General features: G+C 36.7%; 1 long non-coding RNA gene across 1 annotated transcript; it reads left to right on the forward strand.

Moving 5' to 3' along the window:
* Positions 1 to 6,295: 6,295 nt before the first annotated feature.
* Positions 6,296 to 12,031, forward strand: LOC144558841 (uncharacterized). Its single transcript, XR_013513005.1, has 3 exons — positions 6,296 to 6,426; positions 9,454 to 9,563; positions 11,809 to 12,031. It is a non-coding gene; the product is annotated as an uncharacterized LOC144558841 (long non-coding RNA).
* Positions 12,032 to 18,296: the final 6,265 nt, after the last annotated feature.

The following is an 18,296-nucleotide window of genomic DNA, read 5'->3' on the forward strand; positions in this document are numbered from 1 at the left end:
TTGGCTTTTGACATATGCCTTGTGTTGTAGTTATAAATTAATACGGGCTAATCTGGTCTTGATCTATGGCGGAATAATAATTAGAGAAATTTAGATATATACCCATCATAACTTTTCCATCCAAATTTGAAAATTAGTTATTTCCCCATTTAAACTTGAGTGAGTCTATGGTACTATGCATATTACGATTTGTTATTGTGTTACGGTTCTATATTTGAGTTTTCAAATCTTAACTGTCGATCCGAACTGTTTATCTTGTTCTCCATATTAATATGTGTTTGGAGACCAAATTTTACATATTTTGAAATTTGTTTACTATTTTTCTAGATTTATTGAAAATCACTGTTTTTGGATGGTCCAGAATTTTCAGATCAAGTGATTTTCTAAATATCTAAAAAAATAGTAAAAAAATTTCAAAAAATGTAAAATTTGGTCTCCAAACACATATTAATATGGAGAACAAGATGAACGGTTCGGATCGACCGTTAGAATTTGAAAACTCGAATATAGAGCCGTAGCACGATAACAACCCGTGATATGCATAGTACCACAGACTCACTCTTTAAACTTACTCATTTTATTAATATACCCATTTTGAATTTTTTCACTAACATGTACATATTAATAATGATTAAAAATAAAATTGACCATTTTTCCCTCATTCAAAATTCGGTATGAGTCCTCTCTCTCTCTCTATCTCCTCTCATCTCTCTTCGCTCTGCTCTCCCAAACGACAACAAACAAGCAAAAACCTCGCCTTGCTGAATATCCTTTATAGCATCTAATATATAAGAGAGTTGGTGTCCTTCATTTTCTTTGACTTACATTTTCAACACGTTCACCTTTTTGTGCCACATTTTTTTTCTCTACCTTTGCCTGGAATAGGATTTTTTTTTATAAATCATAATTAAAAAAAAATTATGAAACCAACATGGTTACTTTTTAAAAAAAAAAACCATAAGAACTGAAATGTCATTTTGATCCGAAATTTTATTTTTTTCCGAGATCGAAATGTAATTCGGTCCGAGTTATTTTCACAATTTTTCAACGTATTTTTTTCTCTCAACATATGTGAAAACGTCTGGGACCGAAATGACATCTCGGTTCTTATGATTTTTGTAAAAAAAGAAAGCAATCAAGTTAGTTTGATAAAATCTATTTTTTTATTTTGGTTTCTAAAAAAAAAAATCCCTGGAATAGATAGCTACTAGGGGTGTAAACAGATACAGATAATCCGCTCCGTATTCGTTTTGTATCCGGAGATTATCTGAATCCGTATTAAACAAATACATATAATTGCGGATATGGATACAGATATTTTTTGCATATGGTGAAATAATTGCGGATACGGATACATATAATTTCATGAAGGTGAATATCCGCATCCGCAATTATCCAGATCCGAAATTGCTCCCAACCGGCTCCGACTTTACTACTTCAAATAGAAGTTGTTATATAATTATCTCATATTCATTTCAGTCTTGGTTGTGGGATAAATGATAATACGATATAGTTTTCAATTTAATCTCTTTTTCACTGGTGATGGTGCTACAATAATGCTATGTTTTTTTTTCTTTTTTTACCTTCATTTCTTCACTCTCTTTTTTCATTCAAGGTTTAGCCCGTGAATATAGTTTGTTTTTAGTCTCTGTTAAATTAGTTTTAGTCTTTGTTTCAAGACAACAACAAGGCATTCTTTCGTATCTTAAAGTGTTAATTATCCTACAATTATTCGTTTCGTATTAGAATCTGTAAATTATTCGCTTCGTATCTGTATCTGTTTAAGGCGGATTTGGTTTTAAATTTTTGATATCCATTTACTATATGTATCTATATCTGTATCTGCTCATTAAAAGGTGGATACAGATATGGTATTAGCATTATCCGCTCAGTTTACACCCTAATAGCTACTCAAGTAGAAAAAAAATGCAATTATTTCCGTGCTTGTCAGCTGAATCCCATTTCCAGTCCTCATTGCTTGAAGAAGCATGCAAATGCTACATAATGTAAAGAAACAATGAACTCCAACATCAAATTAAAAATATTGTATTTCCTCAAATATCTTTGAATCATGTCTCAAGCTGAGCTTTAGAAACAACAACATGCTAATATTTTGCAAATTGATATTAATTAGTGTCCATTTTTATAAATTGATATTAATTACAATGTCCATTGACAGACAACCTTCGAAAAAAAAGAGCACTATAATTTTCGCACAAAAAGAAAAAAAAAATCAGATCCCCATTTTTTCTTGCACATTCATTGTTATCCCAACAGTTAACGATAATAAATAACATTTTCAGAATTTCTAATAGATACATATTCCATTTATCCTGCTTTTAAAAAACAATGCAAATAGGTGCATATTTCATTTCTAATAGCGGATTCCTTTTCTTTAGACCATAAGAGAATGCAAAAACAATGCAAATATATGGAGACACTAATAGTGTGCTGCAGAGACCTTCAATTGGAGTGTTGTATTAGAGTTGCAACTACCCTCATCTCTTGCTACTACAAGAGTGCAGCAAACACTTCAATTGGAGTGTTGTATTATGGTTACAACTTCTCTCTACTCTTGCCATATTGAGACATTACTAGCATGTTGCAAATACCTTCAATTGGAATGTTGTATTAGGATTGCAACCACCCTCTTCTCTTGCTATCTAGAGACACTACTAGAGTACTGCAAAGATATTCAATTGTAGTGTTGTATTACAACTTCTACCAGAATTGATAGAGAACACCCAGATAGCTTTTGTCAAGGGTAGATCCTTAATAGAATCATTCTTAGTAGTAAGAGAACTACTATGTGAGTCATAAAGGCTAAAGATACCCTTGGTTTTATACAAAGTTGATTTCGAAAAAGAATTCGATACGGTGGATTGGTGCTTTCTGACATATCTTCTCATTAAAAGAGGATTCCCCCTGAGATGGTTATCTATGGTATTGGCAATCCTAAAATCTTCATATTCCACAGTAAATGTTAATTGGGAAACCACTAGATATTTCAAGCACAAGAGAGGGCTAAGGCAAGGTGATCCGTTATCACCAATGCTATTCATTTTGGTGGCAGACTCCCTCACTAGATTTATTTCTAACACGGGACTGCTCATGCACACGCCAATCCATATACCAACAAGGGTCATACAGTTTGCAGATGACACTTTCATCATCACAGAGGCACATCCAGAGACCCTAAAGGTATTGGCCACAATCCTTCAAGCATACAAATCTCTATCTGGACTCAGAATTAATAGGTCCAAAAGCAATTTTGTACCTATCTCAGTATCGGTAAGAGCAATTAAGGGGATACGAAACATCATATCAAGCCCATCCTCGCAACTCCCGATGAAATACCTGGGTCTTCCGCTGACCTTTAAGAATCCAAAAAAGGAAGATTTCCAACCTATCATTCATGCAGTCCAAGACAGGTTGGCAAGCTGGAAATCAAACCTCCTCTCCTTGGGAGACGATTAGTGTTGACCTTTAAGAATCCAACAAAGGAAGATTTCCAACCTATCAGCATTATCGTTACACTTCGCGCAAGCATTCAAACTACCCAAATGGGTAATCAAACACATTGACCGTCTAAGAAGGCGTTTCCTGTGGAAAGGGCATTCGGTATGAGACCGATCAGCTGCCTCATGAACTGGGAAAGGACATGCGCCCTAAAAAAAGAAGGCGGGTTGGGAATACTAGACATAGAGGATCAAAACATAGCGCTCATAGTCCAATGGCTATGGAAGATACACAGAGACCCAGATGGACTGTGGGCACAGGTGCTCCAACAGCTACACAATATCACAAACTCGGCAGATCTAGAGGGACAGGGTTACTTTTTTTCCAAAGGCTCTTGTATAGTTTAAACCCGTTTTTAATTGTGCAACGAAAATGGACCAGAACGCAAATTGCCTGAAATAGAGATGGACCAGGAAAGAAACTTCCTCAACGGCATCAGCATACCAAATGCTATACCAGAAGGGAGTGCGGTGCCAATACCAAAAACAGTTGTGGAAATTAAAAATTCCAATGAAGGTTAGAATCTTTGTATGGTTACTTTTAAATGACAAACTGTTAACGAGAGAAATACTTACAAGGCGAGGTTGTGTGGTTCACATTGAATGTGTCATGTGTGTAACAGATACCTTAGAAACAAGATACCACATTTTTTTGGCAATGCCAATTGGCTAAAAAGTTTTGGAGGGGGCTGCTGGCATCAGTTAACCTAACGGTCCCAACTAACACAACATCCGTCAGGGATGCATGGTGGGAACACAGGAAGGTATTACATGGAGAGACTAGGAAGAGATGGGACGAGGTCTGGGCCTCAGGAGTGTGGGAGCTGTGGAAGGAGAGAAATAGACGGATCTTCACATTGGAGAGTAAACAAGTGTATATGTTAATTAATAAAGTCAAAATACAAGCAATTACATGGGGAGGCAATTGTTAGTAGGGTATCAGATAGAGGGGCAAGGGAGACTAGCGATCATGCTCGACACTTTGTGATGTTTTTATACATTTTGTTTACCATTTAATATAATCATAGGGGTGTAGAAGAGCGAGTGTGTAAAAAGGGCCCTAAGGGGTGTGTAAATACTTTTTTTTATCTTAATATATTGTCATCAGGCTTCTGGCCATCTGACCTTCATCTTGAGACACTACTATAATACATCAAAGACCTTTAATTGAAGTGTTGTATTAGTGTTGCAACTGCCCTATTTCCTTGCCATCTAGAGACGCTACTAGAGTGTCGTAAATAACTTCAATTGGAGTGTTGTATTAGAGTTGCAACGACCCACAACCCTTCCTATCTAGAGACACTACAAGTGTGTTGCACATAACTTCAAATGAAGTATTGTATTAGGGTTGCATTACCCTGTTCTTTGCTATCTTGAAACAATACTAGAGCGCTACAAAAATCGTCAATTAGAGTGTTGTATTAGAGATGTAAATGCCCTATTATCTTGCCATATAGAGACAATACAAGAATGCTCCAAACACTTTCAATTGGAGGGTAGTATTAGAGTTGTAAATGCCATATTATCTTGTCATACGGAGACACTACCAGAGTGCTCCAAATACCTTCAATTGGAGTGTTGTATTAGGGTTGTAAATGCATTATTATCTTATATAGAGACACTACTAGTGTTATATCCCATAAATTTAAAACAGGATTAATGATACTAATCTAAAAGTTCCACTCAAATAAAAGTTTTATTCCTAATTAAACAAACAGTCATTTAGAAAATAGTTGTTGTCTAATTAAAACATAAACTAGAAATTTCGAGATGTATATATATATAATATTAGAAACTTTGAAAATAAACTAACAGGGTACGTGAAAATAGATGTTCACGCAAACGAAATTATAAAAATCTACAATTCTTGTTCATAATAACTGATTTAGTCAAATTGGATACTTATAGGTGTAAATGGATATTATGACAAATATTTCCAAAACCAATTTTTCATTTGAAATCAATTATTTCATCCAATAATATTCATTATGACCCCATTTTATTGCTTGATTTATTTTAACCCTTGGATCTCCTCATATCACGGATTTTGAAGTCATCTCAACCTTTGATTTTGAATCAAGTGAATCCATATTGAAATTCTGAAATTTTCTGAACCATTAGATTACATCTTGCACCAATCCTGAAGCATCATCAACCCTTGATCCTTGACTGGATGTGAAATAGAGAATAAACTCTATTTGAGTGAAATTTCGGGTCCATGACCCTTCCTCCCCTCTTCTACACTAACCCGTAGAGCCCCTGCTCCCTCTTTTCTTCTCTTTTCCGCCTCCTTCACCTCTCCCGTGAAAACCCTAAACCCGGATCTCCTCTCTCTCTCTCTGAACTACGGCCCCACCCGAGAACTCCTCTCACTCCCTCTCTCGTTTCCTTCCTATAGAAGGAAACTAATTTCCCGCTCTCTCGTGCAGTCCCGTCTGTTGTCAGAAAACCCATCCCCTGTGCTTGACTTGTACGCGATTTCACCTGCCCAGTGCGACCTTCGTGCCTTGCGCGTGTCTACCCTCTGACAGGGGCTTGGCCGTATCCCTCTCTGTCCCTGTTGCCGTGTGCCTCCCTTTCTGGTATAAGTATACCCCCTCTCCTCTTTTGATGGGTTGCTCTTTCTCTCTCTATTCTCTCATGTGTTGAGAAAAAATCTGTTTCCCTCTCTCTCGTTGCCTTGTTTCCTGTTTTATTTGAGATTGTAAGAATTCAAAAATCCTAGATAGTTTAGGGGTTTTCTTTGCATGCTTGTGAGTATCTCCGGTGTCTCTCGGTGCTAATTTGGTCCTTGGAGATGCTTAAATCTGGTGGTGTTGTTGATTTCTTTCCGATGGCCGCGAGACGAAGTGACTTTTCTTGGAACCGGCCATTTTTGCCATCTCCCTCTTGTGCTAGCTCAATTCGGGTAAATTTCAATTTACCTTGTTTATTTGATTGTGTGGCTTGTTGGAATTTTGAGTAGATAGGTGGCCCTTGCCGGGTTGTTGTTTTTCCCGGGGGGCAACTCGATTGAAATGTTCTGTCGATAATTGATCGAGGCTAGTGTGCATTTTTGCTGGTTGTGATACTAGCGATACCAGTACTGGTACAGCCCTTGCTGTGCTGCTCCTTTTCCCTCTCTTCTTGCCTCTGTCTTGTATCTGGGTTGGCTACCCTGTTGTGTTCGTTGACCCTTATCTGGACCCTTTTGCTACTGCCTTGTTCTGTTTCCCTTGTTGGTGATCTATGTGATGCAACTTACCCAACTTAGTGGGTTGTTGTGCTGTGGTTGCTTGAAATTATATCGGGTCTGGTTTTGTATGTTTACCAGAACATTGAATTAACAGGGGGCCTTTGCATAAATTGATAAGATGGAGGGGTGGTTATGCTAATTACCCTTGTTTGTGTAAATAAATTAAATAGAGGGGCTGAATTGTAAAATATATGACCTTATGTGATTTGTATGCATTAAAGGGGCTAAAATGTAAGAAGTGATTTGTTTGATATTATGGCCGGCCATGACTATGAATTTTGAATTGGGCCATATGCATATTTTAAAAAAGAATTGGGCCTTGAATGGATTTGAGTATGTCATGATATATATATGTTAATAATTGAGCCCAATCCTATAATGCAAAGGAAATTGAAATGGAATTTGGCATTGGAAATAAAATTACGGAAATTGGCTTGCCAAAATGCATAAGAATAATTATATTGATCCCCTCACCCCTGTCCCCCCATTTAACCCCGCACTCTCTCTCTCCAAATTAACTCCCTAAACTGCCTTTTATCCCTGCATTAATTCCTCTAAGAATTTTCATTTATCCCCGCATTAATTACTGCCCTTTAATAACAATCCCCGCATTAATTAACAATCCCCACATTAATTATACTGTCCTCTAATAACAATCCCCGCATTAATTATACTATCCTTTAATAACAATTCCCGCTAATAAATATTTATCTGTTTATTGATGTTCAAGAAAGTATTTATCATTGTTCTGACAAGTATTTATCCTTATGTCTGAGAAGTATTTATCATTGTTCCTGACATGATAATACTTTGATTTGATTAAACATTACTTATTGACAAGTTCAAGAACAAAGTTCAAGAAAGTATTTATCGTTGTTCTGACAAGTATTTATGATTATATATGGGAAGTATTTATCATTGTCACAGATGTTTTACTGTAAGTTGCAATTATGTATGAGAAATATTTATCCATGTAACATAAAGTATTTATTCATGTAACATAAAGTATTTATCATTATGTCTGAGAAATATTTATGATTGATATTTTACTGAAAGTTGCAATTATGTCTGATAAGTATTTATCCATGTAACATATAGTATTTATCAATGTATCATATAGTATTTATCCTTATGTCTGAGAAGTATTTATCATTCATATTGTACTGAAAGTTGCAATTATGTCTGATAAGTTTTTATCCATGTAACATAAAGTATTTATCAATGTATCATAAAGTATTTATCCTTCTGTTTGAGAAGTATTTATCATTGGGTGAGGGGATAGTTTATTTAATGGTCCCCAGTTGTGCGGGGACAATCCAGAAAAAAAAGGAAAATTTGTGCGGGGATAAATGGCAAGTATTTATGAGGGGATTGTTTATTTAATGGTCCCCAGTTGTGCGGGGATGATTCAAAAAAAAAGGAAATTTTGTGCGGGAACAACTAATGGATTGATTTATTCTTTCCTAAATAGAGATCATTGCATAGGGATTAACACTTTGCAAATTCACGATAAATACTTTGATGCTTCAAGTTAAATACTAACAGTTTTTGCGGAGTATTAATTATTGAGCGGTCCCTCCCATGATATTTTTGGCAGTTTGTGCGGGGTTTTTTGCGGGGATTGTTATCAGGATCCAATGCATAATTGTCAGATTTGAAAACGCGGCTTTAAAAGTTTAAGTTTTATAAGGAATCGAATAAAAATCGGATGCTTACGTAAACTTAAACTAGCTAGGAAAATGATTATACCGTCCAGGGTCTTCATGCCTCGATGATAGCTCATAACATAATTTGAGCAGCTACTAAACTAACCCGATTGGACACCTGTATGATTTCGAAACAAACCAAATTAAAACACCCAACATATTTAAAATAAAATAAAAGTTTCATAATAAGTTTTTAAATTAAAATATTTCTTTTAAACATTTTCGAACTGGTGCGAAAACTCATTGCTAATTAATAAAGAACAATTAATTAGCAATGAGAAATATTTATTTTTGACTTAGATTCGAAACGACTAATTACACGTAGAAGTAGATTAGTTATAAAATAACGAATTGCTCAACTTAGAAATAATTAGAAAAACACGTAAAATAGATAAACAATCATTTTCTAAAATTTTGCAAATCAAATTACATATCTAAATTATAAATAACTAAAAAACATATTATACTACTTGTTTAGCAATGACTTCAACATTTATGCACTTTATAAAAACAGTAACATTAGACAACAAACTAACTTTCAAAACTACATTTCGATCGATTAAAATAATTATAGATAAGTTAAAATAAATCAAATAGATAAGTGATTAGGATATAATAAATGGATAAGACACGTTTAAAAATTACCGTAGCTCACGAGTAATTATTTTTGCGAATATTTCGATATTAGAATTTTTACAAGTAATATATCTTCAAATTAAATTATTAAAACTATAAATTATTTAGAATTAAAATTAGGATAACTTATAATCAAAGTGAATGATCAATATCTAACGAACTTATAAATTAAGATTAATGCTAAGCTCGATGGCATGAAACTAATAATTAATATCTGACTAATCGGATCAGTCAGACTGACTGAATCGGTAACATTTATAAAATCGAAATAATCGAGAATTTAACTTACACATTAACTGGGGCAAGGGTTAGAATAATTTAGCGTAGTTTTTAATTAGCTTAAATTACGTGATCACAGATCAGTCAACTCCGTACGAGTCCGACCCGTGGGCCGATCCGACTGATCCACAGTTTGGAGCATACGCGGAGCACGGTGATTTTTAGTGACAGAGACTCCAGCCCCCTCAGGTGTAAGATATCTGAATTATTTTTTCGTGGGCGTACTCTTACCAGTCGTTCCATCTGACCTGACATTCGCACTTTATTTTTAAGTAGTTGCATTAAAACTTTAGAGCATGTTTATCCTTTTTGCACTGTAGGTAGAATTGCATAAACCCTAAAAAACCCGAATTTATTGTATTTTAAGAGTAGAGTAATTAAATAATATTATATATATATATATATATATATATAGAGAGAGAGAGAGATGGGCTATGGTGCATTGCAATGCATAGGCCATGGTGTGCATTGGACCATAAATCACCGATTCAAAGTCCAAATGACCGATCCAAACCGTTCATCTTGTTCTCCATATTAATATGTGCTTGGAGACCAAATTTTATATTTTTTTGGAATTTTTGTACTATTTATTAAGCCACTTTGAAAATCGCTGATCCAACGGTGACTGTTTGGAACAGTAAAATCAGAAGCCACCGTTGGATCAGCGATTTTCAAAGTGGCTTAATAAATAGTACAAAAATTCCAAAAAATATAAAATTTGGTCTCCAAGCACATATTAATATGGAGAACAAGATGAACGGTTTGGATCGGTCATTTGGACTTTGAATCGGTGATTTATGGTCCAATGCACACCATGGCCTATGCATTGCAATGCACCATAGCCCATCTCTCTCTCTCTCTCTATATATATATATATATATATATATAGAGTTAGGCTGGGGTGCTATGGATAGCATAGTGGCCTCCCGTGCTACGGCTCAATATTCAAGTTTTCAAAATCCAAACGGTCAATCTGAACCGTTCATCTTATTCTCCATATTAATATCTGCTTGGAGACCAAATTTTATAATTTTCTGAATTTTTTTACTATTTATTAAGCCACTTTGAAAATCGCTAATCCAACGGTTTTACTGTTTTGTGCAGCCACCGTTGGATCAACAATTTTGTAAAATACTTAATAAATAGTAAAAAAATTCAGAAAAATGTAAAATTTGGTCTCCAAGCAGATATTAATATGGAGAATAAGATGAACGGTTCGGATTGACCGTTTGGATTTTGAAAACTCGAATATTGAGCCGTAGCATAGAGGCCTCTATGCTATCCATAGCACCCCAGCCTAACTCTATATATATATATCTCTTATTAGAATATTAGGTTATTAGTTGTCTTCTTCTCGTAGAAGACTTTATTATTATTTTACGTGCATACGCATGCATTGGTGAGAGCTGAGCAGAGCCGAGTGACTCCGTTCCGTCTTGGTGTCACTTGGCATGGGACGGCCCGACAGCCACTGAGCTGAGGGTCACTTGATCCTTGGATGGCTTTAGGATTTATATTATATGTATAAACTTTGATTATGTATCATTTTTGATCATTTTACTATTTGACGTGAGCAGTTCCGGACTCGAGTTCTGTGGCACGATATGATTCGGGATTTATTCCTTCCCTACATTAGGAGCTACTTTGCCTAGAACGGGATTCCAAGCCGGGTAGTGTTGGGTAGAATCTTGTACGGGGTTCCAGCACCGGTTTGGGTAGAATCCATGTGTTAGAACGGGATTCCAAGCCGGGTAGTGTTGGGTAGAATCTTGTACGGGGTTCCAGCACCGGTTTGGGTAGAATCCATGTGTGGTGTCCTATTGGTCTGGCCGGACGATAGAGTTCTCTCATGCTCATGAGGGAAGAGATTAACTTTTTACGACCTGGATTGTATGATTTCTCCTATTGGATATGTTTGGGTGATGAATCGTTAGGCGAGATGACACATTGGATTTGATATAACCATCGGCTAGTGTGCTATTATCTTGTGGAGCAATGCTCGATGTCACTAGGCAACGTGTATCATTGCACTCTGATCACAGTCCTTGGATTATATTGTTTGGATCTTTTTGATCCTATTGGCACGGCACGGGGTGATTACTTTATCCATATTATTATTATTATTATTATTGTATTTGGGCACACAGTGCAAGGAGTACTGGATTCCGACTTGATAGATATCCGATATTACACCTTGATTTTATTTTGGGTTTATTTTGCATGTTGGCATAATAGAATAATCGCATCATGGCATCATTCAAAAGTATTGTAAATTCTATTAGCTATTAATATAGGTTCACACATGTGCATATTTTTAATTGTATTCATTTTATAAATAACAGTGCTTTGACCGTAGAGGATCCCTAAGGGGATAATTCTGGGTCACATACTGGGTGATTCGTCGCTCACCCACAAGTTGTTTCGTGGGTTTTAGGTACAGGTTCTGGCGGTCCGCAGCAGGAGATGTCAGGAGCTGTCCCCGAGGGCCATACCACTTGACCTAGTTAGGGTTAGGCTTTTGATTAGGTTTACGAGTCCCGTATTTCCTGTGTTATATATACGGGCTCGATAGATCATGTATCCCCTTCTATAGATGGTGTTATTTGGATCCGAGATGGATTGAATTATATGTTATGTATGTGTATGTTTATTCATTGACTATGTGACTGATGCTTGACATTTATATTATTTTGCTTCTGCTGCTGTTTGATTTATTATTTATGATTAGCCTTGCGTGCTTAATGATTAATTAAGCACGAGGCGAGGTTGATCACACCTTAATCCAGAATTCCAGGTTTGGGGTGTGACAACTAGAGTGCCCCAAACAAGTTCAATTGGAGTGTTATATTAGGGTTACAACTACCCTCTAATGTTGTCATCTAGAGACACTACTAGAGTGGTCCAAACACCTTCAATTGGAGTGTTGTATTAGGATTGTAAATGCCCCATTATCTTGTCATATAGAGTCACAACTACCGTGCTCTAAACATCTTCAATTAGAGTGTTTTATTAGGGTTGTAAATGCCCTATTATCTTGCTATACAGAGACATGACTAGAGAGCTCCAAACACCTTAAATTGGAGTATTGTATTACGGTTATAAATGCCCTATCATCTTGCCATATAGAGTCACAACTAGAGTGCTCCAAACACCTTCAATTCGAGTGTTGTATTAGCGTTGTAAATGCCCTATTACCTTGCCATTTTGAGACACCACTAGAGTGCTCCAAACACCATCAATTGGAGTCTTGTATTAGGGTTGTAAATGCCCTATTACCTGGCCATATAGAGACACTACTAGAGTGCTCCAAACAAGTTCCATTGGAGTGTTTTATTCAGGTTACAACAACCCTCTTATGTTGCCATCTGGAGACATCTCTAGAGTGCTCTAAACACCTTCAATTGGAGTGTTGTATTAGGATTGTAAATACCATATTATCTTGCCATATAGAGTCACAACTAGAGTGATCTAAACACCTTCAACTAGGGTTGTAAATGTCATATTATCTTGCCATCTGGAGACACAACCAGAGTGCTCCAAACACCTTCAATTGGAGTGTTGTATTAGGATTGTAAATACCCTAATATCTTGCCATCACGAGACACTACGAGAGTGCTCCAAACACCTTCAATTAGAGTGTTGTATTAGGGTTCTAAATGCCCTATTATCTTCCCATCCGGAGACACTACTAAAGTGCTCTAAACACCTTCAACTGGAGTTTTCTATTAGGGTTGTAAATTCCCTACAATTTTTCCATTTAAAGTCACAACTAGAGTGCTTTAAACACAATCAATTAGAGTGTTGTATTAGGGTTGTAAATACCCCATTATCTTGCCATAAAGAGACACGACTAGAGAGCCCCAAACCCGTTCAATTGGAGTGTTGTATTAGGGTTGTAAATGCCCTATTATTTTGCCACAGAGAGTCACACCTAGAGTGCTCTAAACACCTTCAATTTGAGTGTTGTACTAGGGTTGTAAATGCCCTATTATCTTGCCATCTATAGACAGTATTAGAGTGCTCCAAACACCTTCAATTGGAGTGTTGTGTTAGGGTTGTAAATGTCCAATTATTTTACCATATAGAGACACTACTAGAGTGTTCCAAACTAGTTCAATTGGAGTATGTTATTAAGGTTACAATTACACTCTTATGTTGCCACCTGGAAACACTACTAGAGTGATCGAAAGACCTTCAATTGGAGTGTTGTATTAGGATTGCAAATGCTCTATTATCTTGTCATATGGAGATACTACTAGAGTCCACCAGACACCTTCAATTGGAGTGTTGCATTAAGGTTGTAAATGTCTTATTATCTTCCCATTTGTAGACTCTACTCGAGTCCTCCCAACACCTTCAATTGATATTACGGTTGTAAATGCCCTATTATTTTTCCATCTTGAGACACTACTAGAGTGCTCCAAACACCATCAATTGGAGTGTTGTATTAGGGTTGTAAATGCCCTATTACCTGGCCATATAGAGACACTCTAGAGTGCTCCAAACAAGTTCCATTGGAGTGTTTTATTCGGGTTACAGCATCCCTCTTATGTTGCCATCTGGGGACATTTCTAGAGTGCTCTAAACACCTTCAATTGGAGTCTTGTATTAGGATTGTGAATACCATATTATCTTGCCATATAGAGTCACAACTAGAGTGATCTAAACACCTTCAATTAGAGTGTCGTACTAGGGTTGTAAATGCCCTATTATCTTACCATCCGAAGACACTACTAGAGTGCTCCAAACACCTTCAACTGGAGTTTTGTATTAGGGTTATAAATTCCCTACTATTTTTCCATTTAGAGTCATACCTAGAGTGCTCTAAACACAATCAATTAGAGTGTTGTATTAGGGTTGTAAATACCCCATTATCTTGCCATATAGAGACATGACTAGAGAGCTCCAAACCCCTTCAATTGGAGTGTTGTATTAGGGTTGTAAATGCCCTATTATTTTGCCACATAGAGTCACACCTAGAGTGCTCTAAACACCTTCAATTTGAGTGTTGTACTAGGGTTGTAAATGCCCTATTATCTTACCATCTAGAGACACTATTAGAGTGCTCCAAACACCTTCAATTGGAGTGTTGTGTTAGGGTTGTAAATGCCCTATTATCTTGCCATATAGAGACACTACTAGAGTGTTCCAAACAAGTTCAATTGGAGTATATTATTAAGGTTACAATTGCACTCTTATGTTGTCATCTCGAAACACTACTAGAGTGCTCCAAACACCTTCAATTGGAGTGTTGTATTAGGATTGTAAATGCCCTATTATCTTGTCATATGGAGATACTACTAGAGTCCACCAGAGACCTTCAATTGGAGTGTTGCATTAGGGTTGTAAATGTCTTATTATCTTCCTATTTGTAGACCCTACTCGAGTCCTCCCAACACCTTCAATTGATATTACGGTTGTAAATGCCCTATTATCTTTCCATCTTGAGACACTACTAGAGTGCTCCAAACACCATCAATTGGAGTGTTGTGTTAAGGTTGTAAATGTCCTATAATCTTGCCATATAGAGACACTACTAGATTGTTCCAAACAAGTTCAATTGGAGTATATTATTAAGGTTACAATTACACTCTTATGTTGCCATCTGGAAACACTACTAGAGTGCTCCAAACATCTTCAATTGGAGTGTTGTATTAGGATTATAAATGCCACATTATCTTGCTATATAGAGTCACAACTAGAGTGATTTAAACAAACTTCATTTAGAGTGTTTTATTGGGGTTACAACTACCCTCTTGTGTTGCCATCTGGAGACACTACTAGAGTGCTCCAAACACCTTCAATTGGACTGTTACACAAGGATTGTAAATGCCCTACTATCTTGCCATCACAATTAGAGTGCTCTGAACACTATCAATTAGAGTGTTGTATTAGGGTTGAAAATGCCATGTTATATTTCCATGTAAAAACACGACTAGAGAGCTCCAAACACCTTTAATTGGAGTTTTGTATTAGGGTTGTAAATGCCCTATTATGTTGCCATATGGAGACACTACTAGAGTGCTCCAAGCACCTTCAATTGGAGTGTTGTATTAGGATTGTAAATGCCATATTATCTTGCCATATAGAGACACTAATAGAGTGCTATAACCACCTTCAATTCGAGTGTTGTTTTAGGGTTGTAAATGCCCTATTATCTTGCCATCTATAGACAGTATTAGAGTGCTCCAAACACCTTCAATTGGAGTGTTGTGTTAGGGTTGTAAATGTCCTATTATTTTACCATATAGAGACACTACTAGAGTGCTCCAAACACCATCAATTCGAGTGTTGTATTAGGGCTGTAAATGCTCTATTATCTTGCTATCCGGAGACACTACCAGAGTGCTCCAAATACCTTCAATTGGAGTGTTGTATTAGTGTTGTAAATGCCCCATTATCTTGCCATATAGAGACACGACTAGAGAGCTCCAAACACCATCCATTGGAATGTTGTATTAGGGTTGTAAATGCTCTATTATGTTGTCATATAGAAACACTACTAGTGTGCTCCATGAAAGTTTAATTGGAGTGTTTTATTAGAATTACAACTACCATCTTATGTTGCCATCCGGAGAAACAATTAGAGTGCCTCAAATACCTTCAATTGGAGTATTGTATTAGTATTGTAAATGCCCTATTATCTTGCCATATAGAGTCACAATGATCTAAACACCATCAATTACTGTGTTGTATTAGGATGGTAAATGCCCTTTTATCTTGCGATATAGAGACACGACTAGAGAGCTCCAAACACCTTTCATTGAAGTGTTGTATTAGGATTGTAAATGCCATATTATCTTGCCATATAGAGACACTAATAGAGTGCTATAACCACCTTCAATTCGAGTGTTGTTTTAGGGTTGTAAATGCCCTATTATCTTGCCATATAGTTACACGACTAGAGTGCTCCAAACACCATCAATTGCAGTGTTGTACTGGGGTTGTAAATGCCCTAGTATCTTGTCATATAGAACCACGACTAGCGTGCTCCAAACACCTTCAATTGGAGTGTCGTATTTGGGTTGTAAATGCCCAATTTTCTTGCCATCAGGAGACACAACAAGAGTGCTCCAAACACCTTCAATTGGAGTGTTGTATTAGGATTGTAAATACCCTAATACCTTGCCATCAGGAGACACAACGATAGTGCTCCAAACACCTTCAATTAGAGTGTTGTATTAGGGTTCTAAATGCCCTATTATCTTACCATCCGGAGACACTACTAGAGTGCTCCAAACACCTTCAACTGGAGTTTTGTATTAGGATTGTAAATTCCCTACTATTTTTCCATTTAGAGTCACAACTAGAGTGCTATAAATATAATGAATTAGAGTGTTGTATTAGGGTTGTAAATACCCCATTATCTTGCCATATAGAGACACGACTAGAGAGCTCCAAACCCCTTCAATTGGAGTGTTGTATTAGGGTGGTAAATGCCCTATTATTTTGCCACATAGAGTCACAACTCGAGTCCTCTAAACACCTTCAATTCGAGTGTTGTACTAGGGTTGTAAATGCCTTATTATCTTGCCGTCTAGAGACACTATTAGAGTGCTCCAAACACCTTTAATTGGAGTGTTGTGTTAGGGTTGTAAATGCCCTATTATCTTGCCATATAGAGACACTACTAGAGTGTTCCAAACAAGTTCAATTGGAGTATATTATTAAGGTTACAATTACACTCTTATGTTGCCATCTAGAGACACTACTCGAGTGCTTGAAAGCCCTTCAATTGGAGTGTTAGTAGTTCCACGACTAGAGTGCTCCAAACACCTTCAATTGGAGTGTTGTATTTGGGTTGTAAATGCCCTATTACCTTGCTATGTAGAGACACTACTGGAGTGCTTCAAACCCCTTCAATTGGAGTGTTGCTTTAGGGTTGTAAATCCCATATTATCTTGCCATACAGAGACACGACTAGAGTGCTCCAAACACCATCAATTGAAGTGTTTCATTAGGGTTGTAAATACCCGATTATATTGCTATATAGATTTACTACTAGGGTGCTCTAAACATGTTCAATTAGAGTGTTGTATTAGTGTTGTAAATGCCCTATTATCATGCCATATAGAGATATGACTAGAGAGCTCGAAACACTTTCAATTGGAGTATTGTAATATAGTTATAAATGACCTATTACCTTGCCATATACACTAGAGTGCTCCAAATACCTTCAATTGGAGTGTTGTGTTTGGGTTGTAAATGCCCTATTATGTTGCCATATATGGATACTACTAGAGTGTTCCAAACAAGTTCAATTGGAGTGTTTTGTTAGGGTTACAACTACTCTCTCATGTTTCCATCTAGAGACACTACTAGAGTGCTCCAAACACCTTCAATAGTAGTGTTGCATTAGGATTGTAACTGCCCTACTATCTTGCCATATAGAGTCACAACTAGAGTTCTCTGAACACCATCAATTAGAGTGTTGATTACGGTTGTAAATGCCCTATTATCTTTCCATATAAAGACACGACTAGAGAGCTCCAAACACCTTCAATTGGAGTTTTGTATTAGGGTTGTAAATGCCCTATTATCTTGCCATATGGAGACACTACTAGAGTGCTCCAAGCAACTTCAATTGGAGTGTTGTATTAGGATTGTAGATGCCATATTATCTTGTCATATAGAGACACTAATAGAGTGCTAGAAACACCTTAAATTCGAGTGTTGTTTTAGGGTTGTAAATGCACTAGTATCTTGCCATGTAGTTCCACGACTAGAGTGCTCCAAACACCTTCAATTGGAGTGTTGTACTAGGGTTGTAAAAGCCCTATTATCTTGCCATATAGAGCCACGACTAGCGTGCTCCAAACACCTTCAATTGGAGTGTCGTATTTGGGTTGTAAATGCACTATTAACTTGCCATCTAGAGACACTACTAGAGTGCTTCAAACTCCTTCAATTGGAGTGTTGGTT

The sequence above is a fragment of the Carex rostrata genome, chromosome 8, assembly GCF_964058835.1.
Source record: "Carex rostrata chromosome 8, lpCarRost1.2, whole genome shotgun sequence".
NCBI classification, from domain to species: Eukaryota; Viridiplantae; Streptophyta; class Magnoliopsida; order Poales; family Cyperaceae; genus Carex; species Carex rostrata.